At 37.3% G+C, this 22,194-nt stretch overlaps 1 protein-coding gene across 2 annotated transcripts in view; it reads left to right on the forward strand.

Annotated features, from left to right (window-relative positions):
• Positions 1-22,194, forward strand: part of LOC124805118 (katanin-interacting protein-like) — a 323,814-nt gene that overhangs the window by 19,877 nt on the left and 281,743 nt on the right. The gene's annotated exons all lie outside the window — the stretch shown is intronic.

A 22,194-nucleotide genomic window follows, 5' to 3' on the forward strand; every position in this document is an offset into this window, starting at 1 on the left:
CAGTGTTACGCAGTATATTCCCTAATAATTTGTATTACATAATTAGCTACCAGTCACTAATTTGAAGAGTTTTATTTAAAACATTTCATTTTTCTATGCCATTACTGGTTTTGAACTTTCGTTCATCATCAGGTGGCTGCAGTACGGGATGAACTAGAAATCAGACGTTAGTTGTTTTATTTACCAGGGAAATATATTGACTGATGAATATTCATAAAGTAAATGAAGATAAATGAAATTTGGAAATTGCAGATTGACTGTTTAGCAGTAGTACTTACAGTAAACATGACATGATAACTTTGAAGGATTGAGTTTTCGATATTTTCCATGCACCACACAGTAGTTCCCTGGAAACTTGTTCCAGTGTTATAAACATTTCCATGAAATCATAAAGAAAAAAATGGTTCATCATTAGCTCTTTTTCCATGAACAATGTGATTTCATTGCAATGAAATAATACCCCTAGCTGCATACAGGTGTTGATATAAGTCAACGGGGACAGTTGAAAATGTGTGTCCTGACCAGGACTCGAACCCGGGATCTCCTGCTTACATGGCAGACACTCTGTCCATCTGAGCCACCAAGGACACAAAGGATAGTGTGTCTGCAGGGATTTGTCTCTGGCACGCCTCCCGTGAAACCCACATCGCAGCTTATAGTCCCGCACTAATTTCATAGTGCCCCTGCCCATCATACTCATTACTCGCAGCTTTACTGCCGATTCCCATAAGAGTTTGGGCACTGTGCATCCACACAGAAGAAAATGGTCAAATGGCCGGTAAGCCTTTACTATATATGTATGAAGATGGTATCTGTTCTTATGATTTCTGATTTCACATACACTCTACATGTTTAACATGTACTGATGGCTTACAAAGACATTATGAAACAAAGTTATTCATTGTTTACATTAAACAAAAAGTTTGTTTCTTCTCCCAGCAAATGGACCTGAATTAGTAAAGGTAAGTCAATTAAGAACAAAAAATTCTGAGACACTATATGGTACATCTACTAGTCTAATTAAAGGCTGCCTGCAGTGGGTGGTAAAGCCTCTGACATTTCTCATAAACTCAGCCATGGAAGAAGGAATATTCCCAACATGTTTAAAAAAAGCGTTAAGTGATCCCTGTTGTCAAAGGTGGCAGCAAGGAAGATCCAGGAAATCACCGACAAATTGCTACTGCACCTGTCTTATCTCAGTAATATAATGTATCTTTAAAGACAGAATTTTATGGAAAAATGCCATACTTTCAATGATGCACTGCATGGGTTTAGGAAGGGTAGATCCAACAATACAGCAACAGCTGAATTTGTAGCATGTGTAACTAAGGCCTTAGATGAACAAAAGGGAGTTTGTGGTATGTTTTATTGAGCTTTCAAAAGATTTTGACTGTGTCTGCCTTAAAATATTATTAGAAAAGCTTACGTTTTATGGTACAAGGAGGAAAGCAGCCAATATCATAAAATCATTCATGGAAAATAGAGAACAGTGTGTAGAATAGAGCAAAACATGAACAATACTTTTACAAATGTCTACAAAAATTCTGAATTTGTTAAATAAGGAATGCCTTGAGGATCAGCACTGGGCCCATTACTTTTTATTTTATATGTAAATGGCATGTCCCAAAATAGTAGGAGGAAATGCTGTCATGTACGCAGATGGCATTTCATTCATTATAAGTAGTGCACTTCATTTGTTATAAGTACCGCTTCAACAGACTACTTACAAAAGGAAGCATCTATAAATACCAAAAATGGAAACAATTATTTCAGAGGAAATAATCTGTTTATAAAGGTAAACAAAACTGCATATATGCAAATACTTGAAAACAAAACACCTAAGTTGAACAGTATTTCTGTCAAGCCAGGAGACTTTGATCTAAAACAGACAGAAACATATAAATTTCTAGGTGTGACAGTGGATAGGTACTGTATATGGGAGAAGGATGTAAATAATATTAGTCATAAACTGAGTTCAAGTATATTTCTAATGATGAAAATGTCAAGGACAGAAAACACATGATTACTGCTAACAATGTACTATGGGCTAGTTCATTCACAAATTTCGTGTGGTATCCTGGTCTGGGGAAATCCTGAAAATGTGCACATACAAAGAGTACTAAAGCTACAAAAGAAGGCTATAAGACAAATAGCAAAATTATTTCCTAGAGAGTCCTGCAGAAGTAAATTCAGGGATCTAAATATATTAACAGTAGCATCACTATACATATATGAAACAATTATTTATGTAAAAAGTAACCATGCTGCATTGTTAAAGAGAGATCTCCATAACTATAACACAAGAAATAAAAATAATCATCATGTTGAAGGAAATTGGCTCAAATCAACAGACAAAAGCAGGATGCCTTCTATACAACAGTTTGCCAGACTATACAGGGTGGAGAAAACTTGTGTCACAAAATTTCAACCCAGTAGGAACCAAAATTACTAATGTTGTGTAGGTCGACAACGCACTATTTTTACATTCAGAACTTGGCGCTATACGCTCCGATTGGCCTTAGGATTGCCCTGTTGCCATTTGTCTCTTGACAGGTTGTCGTTCACGCATACAAATATCCCTCACCCAGTCATTGCCCCAACCTGCAGTGGCACAGTATTCGTTTGAAGAACAATAGGATATGGTTTTTGTTTATGGACTAGGACTTGACGAAACAGGCTCGTTAGCAGGATATCATGGTGATACTGGAAGACCTCGAACATGATGGGATGCTGCATTTGAAGAGACTGTTCTCGAGCACTTGGAGGAAGTACCTACGACAAGTACTCAAGTGGTTGGACACGACATGTGGGTCACTCACCAGTTAGTCTGGGAGGTTTTAAGTTGTGATGGCCAGCATTCATTTAGTTTCCACCCTGTCCAAGACCTAAATCCTGTGGCGGACTATGAACACATGCTAGGGTTTTGCTGGTGGTTTCTGTGACGTGTTGCACGAGATCCCAACTTCCCCGCCATTGTGTTGTTTACCGACGACAGCACCTTTTGGTGTGATGGCCTTTACAACACTTGAAACATTCATTACTGGGCAAGGGGAAATCCTCGACACCAGGAATGATTTTTGCTCAACATTTGGGTAGGCATTCTGGGTGACCATCTGATTGGGCCGGTCCATCTACCTCCTCGACTTACTGGAGCAAATTACCTTCACTTTTTGCAAGAAACTCTATCCGGCCTGATGGAAGATGTTCCCTATCAACACACGACTACGCACATGGTTGCAGCATGATGGCGTGCCCGCACATAACAGTCATGCTGTTCACGGATATTTAAATGAACTCTTTTGACGGCCGGGTAATTGACAGAGGTGCTCGTAGGACATGAACCCTGTGATCACCAGGTCTAACGCCACATGCCACCAGGCTTTTTCCTGTCTGTGGGGTTCTTCATGGTTCTAGTTCACCCACCCAGGTGCAAACCATCTAGAAATGAAGAGGAATGAATTGATCGCATTCAACGTGCCGCCAGTCACATCAGGGCAATGCCAGGAATCTTTGAAAGAGTTTGACAAGACGTGGTTCGACATTACCTAGCTTGTGTTGCTTGAGATCGTCACCAGTTCGAGCACCTGCCTTAAGTAAACAATGACCTAGCTACAAAAGAGGCCCATTTCAGGGCTTACAAAATTTGTAAAAGACTTTCTGTATGCGAACTAACAGCTGTTGATGGGTTTGTTCCCGGTACATCTTGTCATGAAACTACAATGGATGTGTTGGGACCCCAGCGGATTTGCCCCTAGAGTGGAAGGCCACCAAATGTGCAGGTCACTTTGGCTGCATCGTGATCTCTGGCAGGCAGAGCATTCGTGGTCATGCATTGTCCAGAGCATCCGGCAACTGGGCAGTCCCGTGACCAATCGGAGCACGTTGCACCAAGTTTCAGTAGTTTAAAAAACTGTGCGTTGTTGATGTACACAACATTAGTAATTTTTGTTCCTACTGGCATCAGCTATCCAAGGTTAAAATTTCATGACACAGTTTTTCTCCACCCTGCATGAAGATGATAGAAAACACTGCTTTCAAAAATAAACTACAATGTCACTTGATTAAAACTTGTCCATACAATGTTAAAGAATACCTTGAAGCAAAAAAATAATGTAATGTTTCATATGTAACAGTTCAAATATGCAAAAAACTTTCAGAGAGCATAAAGTGATTTTGGTCTTTGGTAATTATGTGTGTATATCAACGTTTTTTTAGGTGCTTATATTTTAGAGGCTGTTTTTGAAGAAATCACTCATTTTACTGATACATGCTTGGCCTATTCAAATATGTGTAGCAGTGTACCATTCACTGAAACGCAACAGCATTAATTACATAACGCAACATTGACATAGATGCTCCCAGCGCTTAGTGCAGGTACTCAGTGTAATGGAACACATCCACGTGCTGACGTTGACAGTGGACAAATGTAAACATACGTAGAATGCACACCTATCATTCCGTCAACCATCGTCAGTTGAAGAGTTGTGTGAGTAGAATGTATATCAATGAAGGGTAGGTAGAAATGCTACTCATCTATGGGGGATGTAAGTTAGCAGGACAGTAATTGCAATACTGTTTTCTTATGTACGGGTACATTTTGTACAGTAGTTTAGTCCTTTTAAATGCTGTTATGTAGAGTAGGCATACAGTAAAGGCTGTCCTTCATACAAACTGCATTGATTAAGGTTTCTTTTATTGTTGTTGTTGCTGAAGGTAGACAAAATGCTACGCAGGCAGCGGAACTGTACAGTGAGCGATATCCTTTCCGACGGATGTTTTCTGGTCTTGTTGCGAAGCAGGAAGTTTCAACCCACTACAATGCAATCCTAGCACTCACACAGACGAAGCTGCTGAAATTACTGTTTTCATTTCCGTTGCTTTGAATCCACATGTGAGCACACGATGGCTTGAACAAGAGATTGGCATTCCTAAAGTCAGTGTACATTGTATTCTTACATGTCACCGGTTCCTACCTTAACCATGTACACCTACATCAAGAATTGAATGGGAATGATTTCCAAAATTGTGTACAGTTCTGTCAGTGGGCACAGCAGCAAATCCGCACCAATGTGAACTTCTTCTCCAATGTTCTATTTACCGATGAATGTTCCTTCTCAAACAAAGGACAGGTAAATACAAGGAACATGCATTACTGGTCTAGTGACAACCCAAGATGGCTTAGACACCTGGAACATCAGCGTCAATGGAAAGTTAACGTCTTGTGTGGGGTGCTTGTATTACAATTATTGGCCCTTATTTCATCAGTGGTAGTCTAATTGGCACAGCATATGCCAACTTCCTCAGACAGATTCTTACGCTTCTTCTGGATGAAGTGCTGCTAAGAACCAGAATGCTTATGTGGTATCAACACGATGGATGTCCAGTACGTAATGCCTTGTTTGCAGGTCGTGTTCTGAACCAAGGGTATCGTGCCAGATGGATTGGTTGAAGAGGAACAGTTACTTGGCCTGCTAGGTCTCCTGATTTTAATCCTCTGGACTTTTTTCTTTGGGGATGCATTAAAGATGTTGTCTGTCCTGATATTCCAACAACTCCAGAGGACATGCAGGAATGTATTGTGCTTGATTGTAATTCTCATCAGCAGACAACACTGGAAGCAGTAAATAATTCTTTCATTCAACAAGTGCACCAATGTATCAGTGTCCACGATCACCACTTTGAGCACCTATGAATGTTCTACTCCTGGGCTGCGGTACAGGAGAGTCAAAGTCAGTTTTGTGTTATGTTTTTACTTGGTTTTCATTTGTTTTCTGACAACTCTAGCAAGTGGACAAGTTTGTGATCCTGGGCTCAAAGTCAATGTTGTGTTATGTAATTAATAATGTGTTTCAGTGAATGGTACACTGTGATACATTTTTGAATAGGTATTTAGAAGAGGAAATGAATTACCAAATAAAAAATACAGGGTGCCATTTAAAAAAGTCATACCGCTGTTCATATCTTTGTAAAAAACAAAGCTACAACAAAGGCAGTCATGCTGATTGGTGTCCCCCTGAAGGCTAAAGAACATTTGCTTGAAACATTTTGTAATTTGCATCTGGAAAAACAGTTATTTAAGGTGGTCAGGATAAATGGGCACACCCTGTATATAATTTATTATAAATGCGTCAGTTATAGAAACCTGCGGAATTTATTTTTGTGTCCTATCAGCGAATAAATTATGGAAATTTTACAGGAGAGCATTGATCATTAGTTCTTTCATTGAGTGTATTGTGAGTTATATGTTTTTATTTTTAAATATGTCTACCGTATATCTTCAGGGATGTGTGGAATATTGCCCATGTCTGCATAGTGAAGGATCTGTAGGTTGTTTTCAGTGCCTTGTACAGAATGTTTCTCATTAGCAGTATGAGTAGCAATGGTGAACATGCTTGAGTTGTTTAGTTGAATTGCATTGAGATGCTCCTTGAATCTTATCTTGAAGCTTCTGCCTGTCTGACAATGTAATATTTTGGACAGGTATCACATACTTATTTGTATATACCAGATTTCTTATGGGGATGCATGGAAGTACCTATATTATGAACAGGTTAATGTTGCAGCTCTAATTAAAAAGCTTAAAGAGTTTTCATGTGAAAAAATTTGGAGTTGTTATTTTTCAGCACTCACTTGTAGTTATGGTGATGGAAAGTAGTATTGTGATGATATAATAATGCATATTGTACCATTATTTGGTGATATACAGGGGAAAATACTGTTAATAGTAATAATCCATATAAGAGTGAATATGGACTGCATTTAAATTGTAAATAACAGGTTATGGTGTTAAAATAGAATCATCCTTTGTTCCTGTAATCCTCCTGGCCTCAATTTTGATAGTCACATGCCCTAAACTCACCTTCACTCGGCCCCAGGACACAAAATTCTGTCATCCTGCACCCACACCATCTTCCTGGCAGTCTTCCCCTCCTGTGTCCTGCCCAGTGCTTGATTTGTAAAAAAGGAGCTTCCAGTACTGTGACCTTCGAGCGGATGTTTTTGAAATTTAGACTTCTTAAAACACTATTCTGACACTTTTCTGAGCATTTTGAAAAAAAAGTTTGTTTTACATCACTTCAGCCACAGTAAAAGTTGTATTGTATTGCAATCCAAAATATGCATTTCTGATTTTTTGTTGTCAGAGATACTGGTACAGTGTATCAGTGCATGCTATCACAAATCAAGCACTGGTTCTGTCACTTCCTCCACTACTATATATACATAATCATGCCCTGCACAAACTCATCGGTGCTGGAGCCATCTTGTAGTCCTGTCCCATGACCCGAATGCCTCTCCTTGCCACATTCCTAGCCTGTGCAACCACTGCCTCCCTCCCATAGTTCTGTAGCAATCATCGGCCACCCTTTCCCAATCTTCCCTCCTACTCCCTAATTCCTTTTTCTGCCCACTCACTCCACCAAATGTTACAATTCACCCTAGTCAAGCAGCAAATCTGATGTTCATTTACAGTGTATTTATCCAAATTAGTGTAGCTGGACAGGTGTGTGGGGGACTTGAAAAATGATTCTTCCATAAGCTAGTGAAGTTTTATCAGGTGTATTAGCCTGCTGGTAATTCAACTCCTCTATTATTCAGTGAGTTGTACCTTGACTTGTAAATTGTATAAACTGCTGTTGGTTATCCAATAAAAATCAACTCATTACAAACCCACACTATAGAAAATACCAAACTGACATCGATAGAAAATTCTTTGAATTTGTGCTTATTTCATTGCATCTTTTATTTGACAGAAATTATTGTTAACAAATTGATGGAGCAACTATGAACTGAGCTCTTTCACATGGGGTGGTCATCATATACATGGAGTTATTTCAGTGAAAGGCCCTGAAGAAGCTAGCTGCCTTCCGTAGACCCACTTTTCTTTAGGTCTATGTAAAGATGTTGCTTCACTAATCTATTCTTGTAGAGTATTTCGTCTCACTGTACCTAAGTATCCTTTTTACTCTGAACAGTGAGCATGATAACTAGCTTACACTGCTGAATGTATTAGCCCAATTAAGATCAGACTTACCCTTGGTCTTACAATGTTTACTGAAGGTCTTTGCACACAGATGTACGAGGACATTTCGAAAAGTAAAGATACAATGGCTCACAGTCCATAATCACCCCCGTTATCCAAACATTTGTAAAGTCGGTACACAAGCTTTTGTATCCCACAGTCATAGAAGGTACCCGCCTGTTGTCGGAACCACATTTCAACTTCATCTTTGATCTCTTCATCATTGTGGAATGATTTTCCATCAAGATGTGACTTCAGGTAACGGAAGACATGGAAGTCGGTGGGCGCAAGGTCTGGTCTGTATGGTGGATGGTCCAATACGTCCCATTTTGAATTGTTTGAGTAGTGCTTTGGTTACGAGCGCTGTGTGAGGCCAAGCATTGTCATGAATCAAGTGGACTCCACTTGTCAGTATTCTCCTTCGTTTGCTTTGAATTGCCCTTTGAAGATGTTTAAAAGTCTGGCAATATGCAGCAGCATTAATTGTCATTCCAGGAAGCATAAATTCCAACAGAAGAATGCCTTGTCTGTCCCAAAAAACAGAAGCCATGATTTTCTTCGCTGAAATCGACGTTTTGCATTTCTTGGCTTTTGGTGAATTTGAATGGCGCCATTGCATTGATTGTTACTTGGATGCAGATGTATGGCGATAAACCCACGTCTCGTCACCTGTCACAATGTGATCAAGGAACTCATCACCTGCTTCAGCATAGCGCATGAGGAAGTGCAAAGACATCCATTTCTTTTTGTGTTCTTCCGTTAACAGTTTTGGAACCCAGCGCGCACACAATTTCCTGTACCCTGACTTGACAGTCACAACGTCATAAAGAGTTGTCATTGATTCGTCCGGTATAATCTGATGCAATTCTTTCAATGTGAGACGTCTATTCGCATGAATTACTTCCTCCGTTCTCTGAAGAAGGGCATCAAAGATCACAGATGGCCGACCTGTTCTTTGTTCGTCATGAACATCGGTTCTACCTTCAGAGAAATGACGACACCATTTCATTACATTTTGTCAATTCATAATGTTCCCATAAACAGAAACAATTTCTTTGTGAATATCTGCTGGTCGCTGACCTTTTGCATGAAGAAAACATATGACGGAGCGCACTTCACATTTGGCGATATTCTGAATCGGCGCAGCCATTTTAAATATGACCTACTCCAACCAGAAGCATTGTTCAATTGCCGAACGACCGCGAGGAGAAAGCTGACGGTTCAAGGTTAACACCAGTGTTGCCAACTTGCCCGCCAAAACTCTTCTGTTCCTCTGGCGTACGGTGTATCTTTACTTTCCAACATACCCTCGTATATCTGCATATACCAGCTGTCATTATCTGCTTGAATGTGAAGACATTCGAACAAGGAGCTAGATCCCCAGCAGTGGAACTGACATTTTGATACTATCTGTATGGTGATGTAGGTTAAGATCCCAGATATCTTACCAACAGCCATTCACCCTTGTGGGCCCTCATTTGCAAGTAATCAAAAGAAAAAAAAAATGGAATTTCATGTGTCGCTTAATAGCATTAATAGAGAAGCTTTATGTAGACCGGTTGTGTGATGTAATGACAGCAGTAATACCTTCACATGCTGAAGGTTGTGGGTTCGAATCTCATCAAGTACCTTAAATTTTTTTACTTTGAAATCTTAGTCAAAATGACTTCAATTACTATTTTTCTTCAATTAGTAGGTTCAAACGTAATTTTTTACTTCTAAGGGCCTTCATAGCCTGTTCGGGTAGAGTTTGGTTTAGTATTCCTTTTTCACATTTTAATCATCGTATGAATTTTTTTCATTTGTTCTAATTTTTTTCTCTATATCGTCCATTTTCCACTTGGAATATTTGTGAATGTGAATTTAATTATATTTATCTATTGTAATACTTAAATATTTGAAAATTCCAGTCTGTTGGGTATATATAAAAAGATTATGAAATGATCTGTTTATATTGATCATGCACTATTGTCTAAAATGTATTTTTCATTACAGGAAGTACTCTTTTTTTAAAATTTTTTTTGGTTGTTGTCATACAAACATTTAAAACTGAGTGTGAATTTCTGTTGCACTGTGGACAAAATACCGGAGATGAAGATTTAAATGAAAGAAGGGATTATATTATGAGTAACATGAAATTCTAGAAAAATGAGGAATAGAAATAATGACTGCAATGACATGGATGAAAAAATAGGATGAAAAAACAAAAGAAATTAAATCAAAATTAATACATGAAATTAATTAAAATCACGTGGACAGCGATTTCCAGTGGAAAGCGAATGATACGAAGAAAAATGAGAACAAATGAAGAAGCTGATGTGATGATTAAAATGATGTGTGAAAGGATGGAAATATAAAATTACATTTAAACCAATTAACTGAATGAAAAAATTCAAGTACCTGATGAGCTTTGAACCCATGCCTCTTTTTTTTTGTCCGTAACTCACAAATGAAGAGCTGCCAGAGTAAGTGACTAAGGGTGTGATAGCTGGGATATTAACCCTTATCACAGTAGAGATGGTTTCAAAATGTCAATCCCACCATTCGGGACTTCTTCTTGTAAGTAGTCCAGTACAAAGGGAATGTGAGCATAAAAACTTAGTAGCAAAATTAATAATATGTAGAGATTTTTGTGAAGAGAGGCTCCACAAGCACCTTATACCGTGTGATATGTGCCCTGGGCCTGATGGAGGTCACCCAACAACCCAGTGCAAACAAATGAAACTCCATTGCTACTTTGCTAGTTCTTTAAGTGAAAAATCTGCAGGTAAACATTATTGGGCTCTCACATAACTACATTGTTAAGAATATGCTGTAAGCTCTTGCTCACAGCCTTTCTAGGCATTGTAAAGGATACCTTAGAAAACCAGATGTATCCAATATTCGATGCCATTTGCGAGTTTACACACCTGATAAAATTATTATTTGGCCTCCTTATTTTGTCTCAAGCAGAAGTCCATAGACTTGGCAAATTACTGTCCAGCAGCTGTGGGCACTTGTCGTACCATGCAAGTTCATGCAAAAGTTCTGTAATATGTAAATGAATATAGGAATGTGGTAAATAACAATCAGTAGTCATCTCACTGATTATTAACACTGATGAAGCATGATTCACAAACAATAAGATTCTCTGCATTGTGTACCTTAGTATTGACTACAGCGCGACATTCACTAGTGGAGTCATGCAGCTGTACAGGACTGCAATCAGACTATGTGTCATTTGATTGCCTCTCAGTCCTAAGTTGTGCTTCATGAAAAACATTCAATCATCATAGCAGTGTGGAGTACAGCCATCCATAATTAGAGACCAGATATTGAAACAAAGTGATGCATGTGACCACTTATAAGCAACTAACCCAGGCCTATCAAACATCAGCCCTTTTATACTGTCACTCCTGGCAATCATTTAAATTACGGTAGATGTACAGTTAACACATACATATCAATTTATGTATATTGATACACTGTAACAATTGAGAGTAGTTGTGAATGAAATAATACTACATGATACAGTCACTTTAAAGTGGCAACCACCTGTGTTATACATCAAAGGGCAATAACTACTCAGTGACAGCAGTTTGCAGCTCTAGCAGTGGAGGGTATATAAAGCGTGTCGATGGGGTATAGGGAACAGTGCATTTGCTATAATGCGAGAACAGAGTTATTTATCTGATGTCCAGAATGGCATGATTGTATCTCTCAGGCTATGGGTAAAAGCGTTTCTGAAATGGCTAAGTCGTAAACTGGTTGTGTGATGCTGTGGTTAAAGTATACCGTGCATGGCAAAATGGTGCTGTACAAAACTGGCGCTAAGGCAACTGTGATGCACCATGGGCCATAGATGACGGGACTGAATGACAGCTGCAGAGATGCGCACAGTTGAATAGATGTTCTACTATTGTGCAACTCACCTCTCAGATGAACCAAGGGGCTATCAGCAGCGTCTCCTCAATGACCATTCAGCGAATGTTGCTGTCTGTGGCTCTGCACGGGAGGCAACTGACTCATGCACCCATGCTGACTACTGTTTGTCAGTGACAAAGCCTGGAATTTGCACGCCAGTACAACAGCTGTAACAGTTAGCTGTTGGCATTAATGGCATGAAACATATGAAGGCAAACATGCAGCTATCGTTAGAATGGTCCAGGCTGGAGGAGTGAGCATTAAGGCATGGGAAATGTTTTTGTGGCCTTCCCTGGGTGATCTTGTCATCCTGTGAGACACAGTGGATCAGCACAAGTATGCCTCTATCCTCCGGGTCTGTATCTGCCCTTAAATGCAGTTTTAAGAAGAATTCCATCGACAGCTCGTAAAATTGTTGTCTTATTGATATACTACCGGTTTTACTGCCTAAAGCCACATCATCAGGGGTGACATTAAGCCATGTCTCCACAAATACATTCTTCTACGAGGGCTAGTCTTGCAAGTTTTGTTGGAGAACTTCTGTGAAGTTAGAAGGGTAGGAGACGAGGTACTGGTGGAAATAAAGCTTTGAGGACAGGTTGTGAGTCCTGCTTGGGTAGCTCTGTTGGTAGAGCATTGTCTGCAAAAGGCAAAGGGCCTGGCTTCAACTCTTGGTCCAGCACATAGTTTTAATCTGCGAAGAAGTTTCGTCGAGGTATAACATTGTTAGGAGATCATAGGTGTACCCATCACTCTAAATCAAGATACATTATCCAGTGGATGTTATCTACATTAGATTGGCTAACGAAAGGTGATGAAGATGTGATCTATTAACTTCATAAAAATTGTTGGTGGGTGGATCACTTAGTTGTTGACCCTTGTTTTAAATTTGCCGGCATCAGTGGGACATCAAGGCAAAAAGGTGTTGGGAAGTTTAGAAGCGACTCACACAAGTGAGTAAGATGGAGCGATGAGTTCACCTATGACTTTTTAACATAGTTGCACCAGATGATGCAGCTTTAGGCTGCAAAACCGGTTGTGTAGTAATAAAACAACAATTAAACCATCTGTCAGCAGAATTTACAGAAACACCACGCCTTTCAACAAATGCAGATATCCAGAATATAAAATACTTTGTACATGAAGATTGTTTTCCCACAACACTGTGGCATTTGCTTACAGAACAGTGCAACTTCTCACACAGCTTGTAGTGTACATGCTTGGTTTGAAGAGTATGAGGATGAGTTTTCCATGTTGTTGTGGCTACTGATGTCTCCGATTGAGAATCTGTGGAACCATCTGATTGGGCTGTGTGCACCATGAGGTGCTTAATCAAGAAACCTATTGCAGCTGGTCATGGCACTAAAGTTGGCATGGCTCCAGATTCCTGACATTCCTGATTGTACCTTCCTGAACCTCATTGACTCTCTCCCTGCATGTCTCGCAGTGGTCTACACAGCAAAAGATTTTTATTCAGGGTTTTGACAGTACAACACATTAATAAAGTTTAAATAAACATCAGGTATAGTAACACTGACCTGAGTTACATGATAAAAAACCTTACCTTAAAATATGCTATCGATGCAGGTAGGGTACGTTCTAGGCATAGTCTCTAAACACCCTCATTCATTTCATTGTGTCTTTTATTGTTTTGTATCAAGTATTGACTAATTATGCGCATATGCAACAAAATGGCAATTTTAGGTAGCTAAACTGTACTGCCGTACAATTTAATGATGCCATGGGGTCAGGATGGCACAGGTAAGCCATACTGGTTGCCTTATACACGGACCAGTGACATTTATGTGACCACTGCCTATGTTCAATGTCAATGTGCAATAACTACTCACAAATGACAGGTGGAAACTTTAGCAGAGGAGGGTATATAAAGCAAGTTGGGAGGGGGGGGGGGGGGGACATGGGAAACAGTGCAGTCATTGTCATAATGCAGAAAGAGAGTAATTTATCCAATGTTGAAGACAGCATCATCATTGGCTTTCAGACCAAGAGTGTAAGCAATGCTGAAATGGCTAGGTTTGTAAACTATGTGTGTTCTGCCATGGTTAAAGTATACCATGCATGGCAAAATGGCACTATGCAAAACCAGCACTGAGGCAACTGTGATGCACCATGAATAGTATATCTATGCTGATCTGGACCAAAGAGCATACTGGATTAAAAATTCCAAATATAAACCAAGATTCTAATTTTGCAGTATCCCCAACTAAAAACTTATCTATAACCACAAAACGAAATTCTCATTTAAAATTTAAAAATCTAATAAATTTTATTCTTGTAAATAAACTTCACTTGTTTGCCGCTGGATCATGTTGTGCAAATTCTACAATATTTCCTTGGAGCAACTGTGTAACATCTTCAGGAGTTCAGCTTTGCTGGTCACTAGGTTAATGAATAATAACGATAACAATTTCGGGAAAGAATATTAAACGATCTTCGTAAAACCTGTAAAACGAAATCTTTAAAAATTATTCTAATCTTAATAAACAACAATCAATCTTATCAATAGATCTGAGGAAAATGTTTATAATAATGATAATGAGAATTATTTTCATAAGCTTCTAGTAGACAAATATCAAGGAATTAAACAAATAGTTATAAGACAAATTTACCGGGTTTCAATTGTCTAGATGATTACGATTTTTTTAAGTCACGTAAATGAAATTGTAGAAAAGATTCTGCTTTTAAATCAAGATTAATAACTTATGGAATAAATAATAATGATAATACTGTTGAATCTGAAATTTTAATGTAGTTTTAAAGCACAAGATGATATACAAGAACTTAATTTTAAAACAACTAATCAAATTTTATTAAGAACAACAAATTTAGTTGGTTATTAGCAAAAATCAATGAATAAACTATTAACTGAAATAGAAGAAATGTAAAGGAAAAATTTGGTTGGGCTTTATTTTATGTAGATAGTTTAGAATTGTGTTAAAGGCACAATCCAATTTATGACGCTTCTTATATTGATTTACCAAAAGTAATTACAGATAAAATATCTGTAATTAATGTAAAAAACAGATCAAAAATGGTTTATTTATTCAGTACAATCAGCTTCATATCCAGCAAATGATCATGTAGAAAGAGTTAATAATTATAAAGAAAATTGGTTTAGAAATAGATGAAATTTTTGAAAAAGAGTAAATTAATTTTCCTGTTCAGTTAATAGATTTCAAAATTTGAAAATAAATCAAGTAGTTCAATTAATGATTAGGCATATGAAAGCAATGAAGATGAAAAAATTTAGCAATGAAAGAATAAACAAGAAAAACATGTTAATCTCCTTATAATTAAAGACGAAAATAATTCTCATTGTTGGATAAAAATATCTTGATTAATTAGTCACAAACAGCTGAAAATGGACATCAAATTTATCTTTGTGATTGATGTTTAAGATATTTGTATTCACACAAAAAATTAGACGATCCTGAAAATGATTGTAAAGAACATAAAGAACTAAAACTGATGTGCCTGTAAATGGTCAATTAATTGAATTTGAAAAATATAATCATTCAATAAGGGTAACTTTAGTAATTTATGCAGATTTCAAATGTCTTTTGAAAGATGTTAACACTTTTCAAACAAATCCTAAAAAATGTTATATTAATAAGTATCAAAAACATTTACCAACTTCATTCAGTTATGTTAAGTATTCTAATGGTGATTATAAAAATCCCGTTGCATATACTAGTAAAGATGCAGCAAAAAATTGATTGGAGTTTAAAACAAGACTCTAGAGAAACTGCTAAAATACACTCCTGGAAACGGAAAAAAGAACACATTGACACCGGTGTGTCAGACCCACCATACTTGCTCTGGACACTGCGAGAGGGCTGTACAAGCAATGATCACACGCACGGCACAGCGGACACACCAGGAACCGCGGTGTTGGCCGTCGAATGGCGCTAGCTGCGCAGCATTTGTGCACCGCCGCCGTCAGTGTCAGCCAGTTTGCCGTGGCATACGGAGCTCCATCGCAGTCTTTAACACTGGTAGCATGCCGCGACAGCGTGGACGTGAACCGTATGTGCAGTTGACGGACTTTGAGCGAGGGCGTATAGTGGGCATGCGGGAGGCCGGGTGGACGTACCGCCGAATTGCTCAACACGTGGGGCGTGAGGTCTCCACAGTACATCGATGTTGTCACCAGTGGTCGACGGAAGGTGCACGTGCCCGTCGACCTGGGACCGGACCGCAGCGACGCACGGATGCACGCCAAGACCGTAGGATCCTACGCAGTGCCGTAGGGGACCGCACCGCCACTTCCCAGCAAATTAGGGACACTGTTGCTCCTGGGGTATCGGCGAGGACCATTCGCAACCGTCTCCATGAAGCTGGGCTACGGTCCCGCACACCGTTAGGCCGTCTTCCGCTCACGCCCCAACATCGTGCAGCCCGCCTCCAGTGGTGTCGCGACAGTCGTGAATGGAGGGACGAATGGAGACGTGTCGTCTTCAGCGATGAGAGTCGCTTCTGCCTTGGTGCCAATGATGGTCGTATGCGTGTTTGGCGCCGTGCAGGTAAGCGCCACAATCAGGACTGCATACGACCGAGGCACACAGGGCCAACACCCGGCATCATGGTGTGGGGAGCGATCTCCTACACTGGCCGTACACCACTGGTGATCGTCGAGGGGACACTGAATAGTGCACGGTACATCCAAACCGTCATCGAACCCATCGTTCTACCATTCCTAGACCGACAAGGGAACTTGCTGTTCCAACAGGACAATGCACGTCCGCATGTATCCCGTGCCACCCAACGTGCTCTAGAAGGTGTAAGTCAACTACCCTGGCCAGCAAGATCTCCGGATCTGTCCCCCACTGAGCATGTTTGGGACTGGATGAAGCGTCGTCTCAAGCGGTCTGCACGTCCAGCACGAACGCTGGTCCAACTGAGGCGCCAGGTGGAAATGGCATGACAAGCCGTTCCACAGGACTACATCCAGCATCTCTACGATCGTCTCCATGGGAGAATAGCAGCCTGCATTGCTGCGAAAGGTGGATATACACTGTACTAGAGCCGACATTGTGCCTGCTCTGTTGCCTGTGTCTATGTGCCTGTGGTTCTGTCAGTGTGATCATGTGATGTATCTGACCCCAGGAATGTGTCAATAAAGTTTCCCCTTCCTGGGACAATGAATTCACGGTGTTCTTAATTCAATTTCCAGGAGTGTATATGGACAAGATATTCCAATAATAATGACAAATGAAGATAAAATAAATTTTACAAATTCAAAAACTTGTTTTATTTGTGAAAAGAAATTTACTGAAAGAGAAAAGAAAGTAAGAGATCATTGCCATTTAACAGAAAATATCGAGGAATTGCACATGAAGATTGTAATTTTTTAATATCTAGTTTATGTTCATAATGTAACAAATGATGATTTTAATTTATTTAACAATGAATTAACAACAGATAGTAAAGATATCAATGCTATTCCAAATAATGAACAAAAATATGCTTCTTTTAGTAAATATGTTGAAGATGGATTAACATTAAGATTTTTAGGTACATTTCAATTTATGGCCTCAAGTACTGATAAATTATCTTATAATCATAGAAAAGAACAATTTAGAGAAGCAGCAAAATATTTTGAAAGTGAACAATTAGATTTAATAATTAAAACAGTACTTCATTGTTACAAATACATGGTTTCTAAAGAAAAATTAAAATAAAATAAATTATCTACAAAGGAATGCTTTTATTTGAGACTTAATGGAGATATTTCTGAAGAAGATTATAATTGAGGAAAAACAGTTTGGAAAAAATTCAGTATTTATAATTTAGATGAATATACAAGATTACATAAAAAAGCTGTTCTTTTAATTGTAGCATACATTTTGAAAGTTTTAGTGATACAAATATTCAATCCTTTAAACTTTATCCATCTTGGTTTTTTTTAGAGCTCCAGTGTTATCTTGGGATTCTATGTTCAAAATGACAAAAGTTGGATTTATTAAACAATTATGACATGATTTTATTTCTTGATTAAGGAATCCGAGGTGGAATTCCTCAAAGTATTAAAGGATATGCGAAACCAAATAATAAATATATGAAACATTTTTGATGAAAAAACATTCAAATTATTTTACACATTGAATCACAAATAATGTATATGTCATAATTTTTACTATTTAAAGATTTCAATTGATTAGATCCAAAATGTTTCAGTTTGGAAAAAGTACTTAAAATTACAGGTGGTAAATAAATATTGTTATATGTGCGTGACTTACATAAGGATTTACCATTAGCACCATAAGGAGGAAATAAATTATTAACAACATTAAATGATAAAGAAAAGTATGTTTTACATTTTAAAAATCTTAAACCATGTTTAGATCTTGGATTAAAATTAAAGAAAAATCATAGAATCTCATTAGTTGGACAATCAGATTGGTTGAAGAAATACATTGATTTTAACATAAAAATGAGAAAAAATACAACTAACGAATTAGAAATGATTTCTACAAGATAATGAATAATTCATTATTTGAAAAAAATGATGGAAAATATTAAAATAGACAAAATATTGAAATAGTAACAGATCCAGGCAAAAATATACAAATTATATTTCAAAATCAAACTGTTAACATACATGTATGTCTATTGTTGGCACAGGCCATTAGCCAAAAGCTTTAAGTGTGAAAATCTTTTTCTTGTGTCTGTATGCGACTCAGCATCTTCGCTATATAGTGAGTAGCAACTTTCCTTGTCATAATATTGTGAACATATTATGGTATTTTCAGAAATTAATATACAGTAAACCAATTTATATTGGGTTGAGTATTGTAGATATTTCGAAAATAAAAGTATATGATTTTCATTGCAATGTTATGAAACCAGAATATGGCGAAAATATTCATTTATGTTATATGGATACTGATTCTTTCATTAATGATATAAGAACTAAAGACTTTTATAAAGATATGAAATCAATGACAAACGAATTTGACACAAGTGATTTTTCAAAAGTTAATGTTTGTGGAATTCCACAAATAAGTAAAATAATGTAAGGAAAAATTATGTTAGTGCACGGTAGTTTAAGATCGAAAATGTATGCTTATAAAGTTGGTGATAAGAACAGAAAAAATCTAAAGGCGTTAAGACATCTGTTGTAAAAAAACATTTAGATAACAAAATAAAACAATAAATGAAATTGAATTTGATTAGATCATTTAAAGACAAATTGTGTACAATTGAATGTAATACAACTGTTTTACGTTCTGGTGATGATAAACATGTTATATTACAAGATGAAATTAATACATTGCCATATGGTTATTATAAATAAAACCTAAATTAAGTAATAGATTATGTCATTGATTTCTTATGGGAATTAAAGAGTTGCACAAAAGATTTTCTAAAATAAAAAAAAAATTAATAAGTTTTTAATATTGTTTCATGGTATGGTAATTTATGATATTATTCCTAATTTTCCAAATATTTTTTCAAGTGGTACCATCATAAATACCATTTCCTTGCTTTAAATCTGTGAGAATCTAGGTGTTATTAGGTTTTGTAACAAGATTTGGTAACTCATTCTGTAAATATTGTTTGTTCACTACATTTACATCTAAGGATCATTTATATTCGCAATTCCTTTACCTTTAAAACCAATGTTACTTCCAGTTACTTTAAAAATGGCATTTAATTCCTTCTGGAATTGATGATGGTTTCTCGGGTCTCCAGCCGGGTGGTAGCGTTGATATCTCACGACGTTTCAGGAAGTGTCATACTACACATCTTCTGGCGAAGTGTCGAGATTCGCGGAGAGTGGACTATTTATATGCGCGGTCACCCCACTCCACTAGACATCGGGTGGCTGCGGTGGACCAGCGGCTTACACGTGGTGGTGGGGATGGCGGTCGCCCCCAGTGGTCACGTTCCGTTCTCGGTGTAAGCATTCTGTCTGCGTCCGCGGCGGAGGACACTGACACGCACGCTCCCGACGGATTGCCACTATCGCAGGGTTCCATGCTGCACTGAGTTGGTATCCCTAATCTCTGTTGACCAGAGTGTTGTGACTCCTTATTTCTATGGATTCTTTGATAACACTTTCCCAAAAACCAGATGCTCGGCACAGTACCTTTGTGTTTTGAAGTTGAAGGTGTGTTCTTCATTTATGCTGTGTTCTGCTATGGCTATAACAAGGGAGCTCCTAGGTTCTGCCAAAGATGTGCTGAACCTTTACACACCAGGAGTTTACAGCATACCATGCGAATGTGTAAAACAATACAGCGCTGCATATCTAAACTCTGCGAAGAACATATCAGATGTGTGCGACTAGGACACGCAGAAAAATCAGCCATAGCAGAACACATAATAGTGACACTGCCATTGGCTGACTACATCATGTGTCTTATGCTCGAATATCCATTGTTATCAGCTGGAGAGATCACATGACATGAGCTATGACTAGCTTACAGTCTCGATTGCTTGCAATCTCGATTTCAATGCTTTGAAAAGTAACATTCAGTGTTTGGTGGAATTTGAACTTATACTTTCCTAATACGAAAATATGCAGCGCACATTTTGCTGCACATTAAAGATATTTCCAAAACATGTTTTATTTTCCCTGAGTTTATTTTTCTAAAGGGCGGAAAAATTCTACGTCATTGTATAAAACTACAACCGGTCAAAGAATTGATAAGTTTTACAATTCCTAGGAAAAGTATATTGTCACTTAACACAGAAATTGTATGTTTTCAGCAGTGAGAAAGTGGATTTTTAACTGCGAAATCTGGGAAAAGTGCGTGAATTTTTTTTTTCTTGGCTGCATATACTCGCTGAAATAGTTATGTAGTTAAGGTATATTTCCTTCATATAAAACAAATAGAAGTTTTGTATATTTATTTTCATAGCAATAAATCCAACGAGTGCCAACTCAAACAGATGTATGTAAATTTAATATTCCCCATACTAAATTTTTTGGTTCATTAGATAATTTGTCATTTCTAAAAATGGCACAAAATATTTAATATTTAATTGTTTAACTGATTCTTCTATGTCAAAATTAGATAAATGATTGTTAAGTATTTTGATTACTTTGAAATTTTCTTCCACGTCCGCGTACTTTCTTTTCCATTACTATATTTGGTCTTTTTTGTTCTTCAGATTCCTTATCATTTTTTTACATTTGTAACTGCATTGGCTATTGCTGCAGAACCACCAGCTAGTGGACCAAGATCAGTTAAACATGGTACTGCAGCCAATAATAATGGTAAAAATCCATCTTTGTATTGTGTTAGTCGTTTACCTTATTTATTTTTTGTCAGATAAATAATACCTTTTCCACAAAAGGAATAGTTAATAAAACAAGAAAATTTTTACCATTTTTTTTCTCTACCATTCTTTTTTGTGTTTCAGTTAAAGATGGTGCAGTACAATTTAACTGTTCATTATTTATTTTAAGTTTAATTGGTTTTGGTTTAATTTTACACTAGCTAGCACAGTATAGTCAATTGTAAAGTTATTAGTTTATAGAGACTAAAAATTAATGAAGTATTTTCTATAATCCCCAGTTTACAACACCAAATCCTAACTTTCATTTTCCATGCATTATTCCTCTAACTACAGTCGGAGCAATATTTTGTCCTTCTGAAGCATCAGAAGCATGCATTCTTTATTTATTTTAACAGCTTCATGTCATTATTTCTAAATATTTATTGTTTCTTTTCCATAATTTTCACTGTCACAAATTGTGTGTGGTAAATTATTCAAAAATCTAATGAAATAAGGAATTCCTTTTGATCACTAATTATAAAATCACTGAATTTATTACTTAACATTTGAGTCATTCCAACTTTTTTGCCATGATAATTTTTATTTCCAGCTAATTCTTCTACATGGATTACTGCTAATCTATCAAATAAATGACAAACATCAACAATCCACATATATTCGACTGGTTTTTCTGAACATTTTTACTAAACTTCACAAACTTTTGCCAATGAATCATCAAGATTTCTTTCTGAAAGCTAGGAAAATATTCTTCAACAACTATTTTTATCAAGAAGTTATTGATTTTATTTTATTTGGATTATTTACATTAGATACAGCATTTAAGTCAAATAAAATTCTAGCATTATTTTGTAAATTGAGACAATCAGATTCTGTACTTAAATCATCCATAGTTATTTGTTTTTTAGATAAAATTTTCATTAATCCATCTGTTCTTTTAAATTTGTTTCCAAAAGATTTTAATTTATCACCATTGAATTCTACTGTTAATTTAAAAGACCAAC

Source organism: Schistocerca piceifrons, chromosome 7, assembly GCF_021461385.2.
Source record: "Schistocerca piceifrons isolate TAMUIC-IGC-003096 chromosome 7, iqSchPice1.1, whole genome shotgun sequence".
Classification (NCBI taxonomy): Eukaryota; Metazoa; Arthropoda; class Insecta; order Orthoptera; family Acrididae; genus Schistocerca; species Schistocerca piceifrons.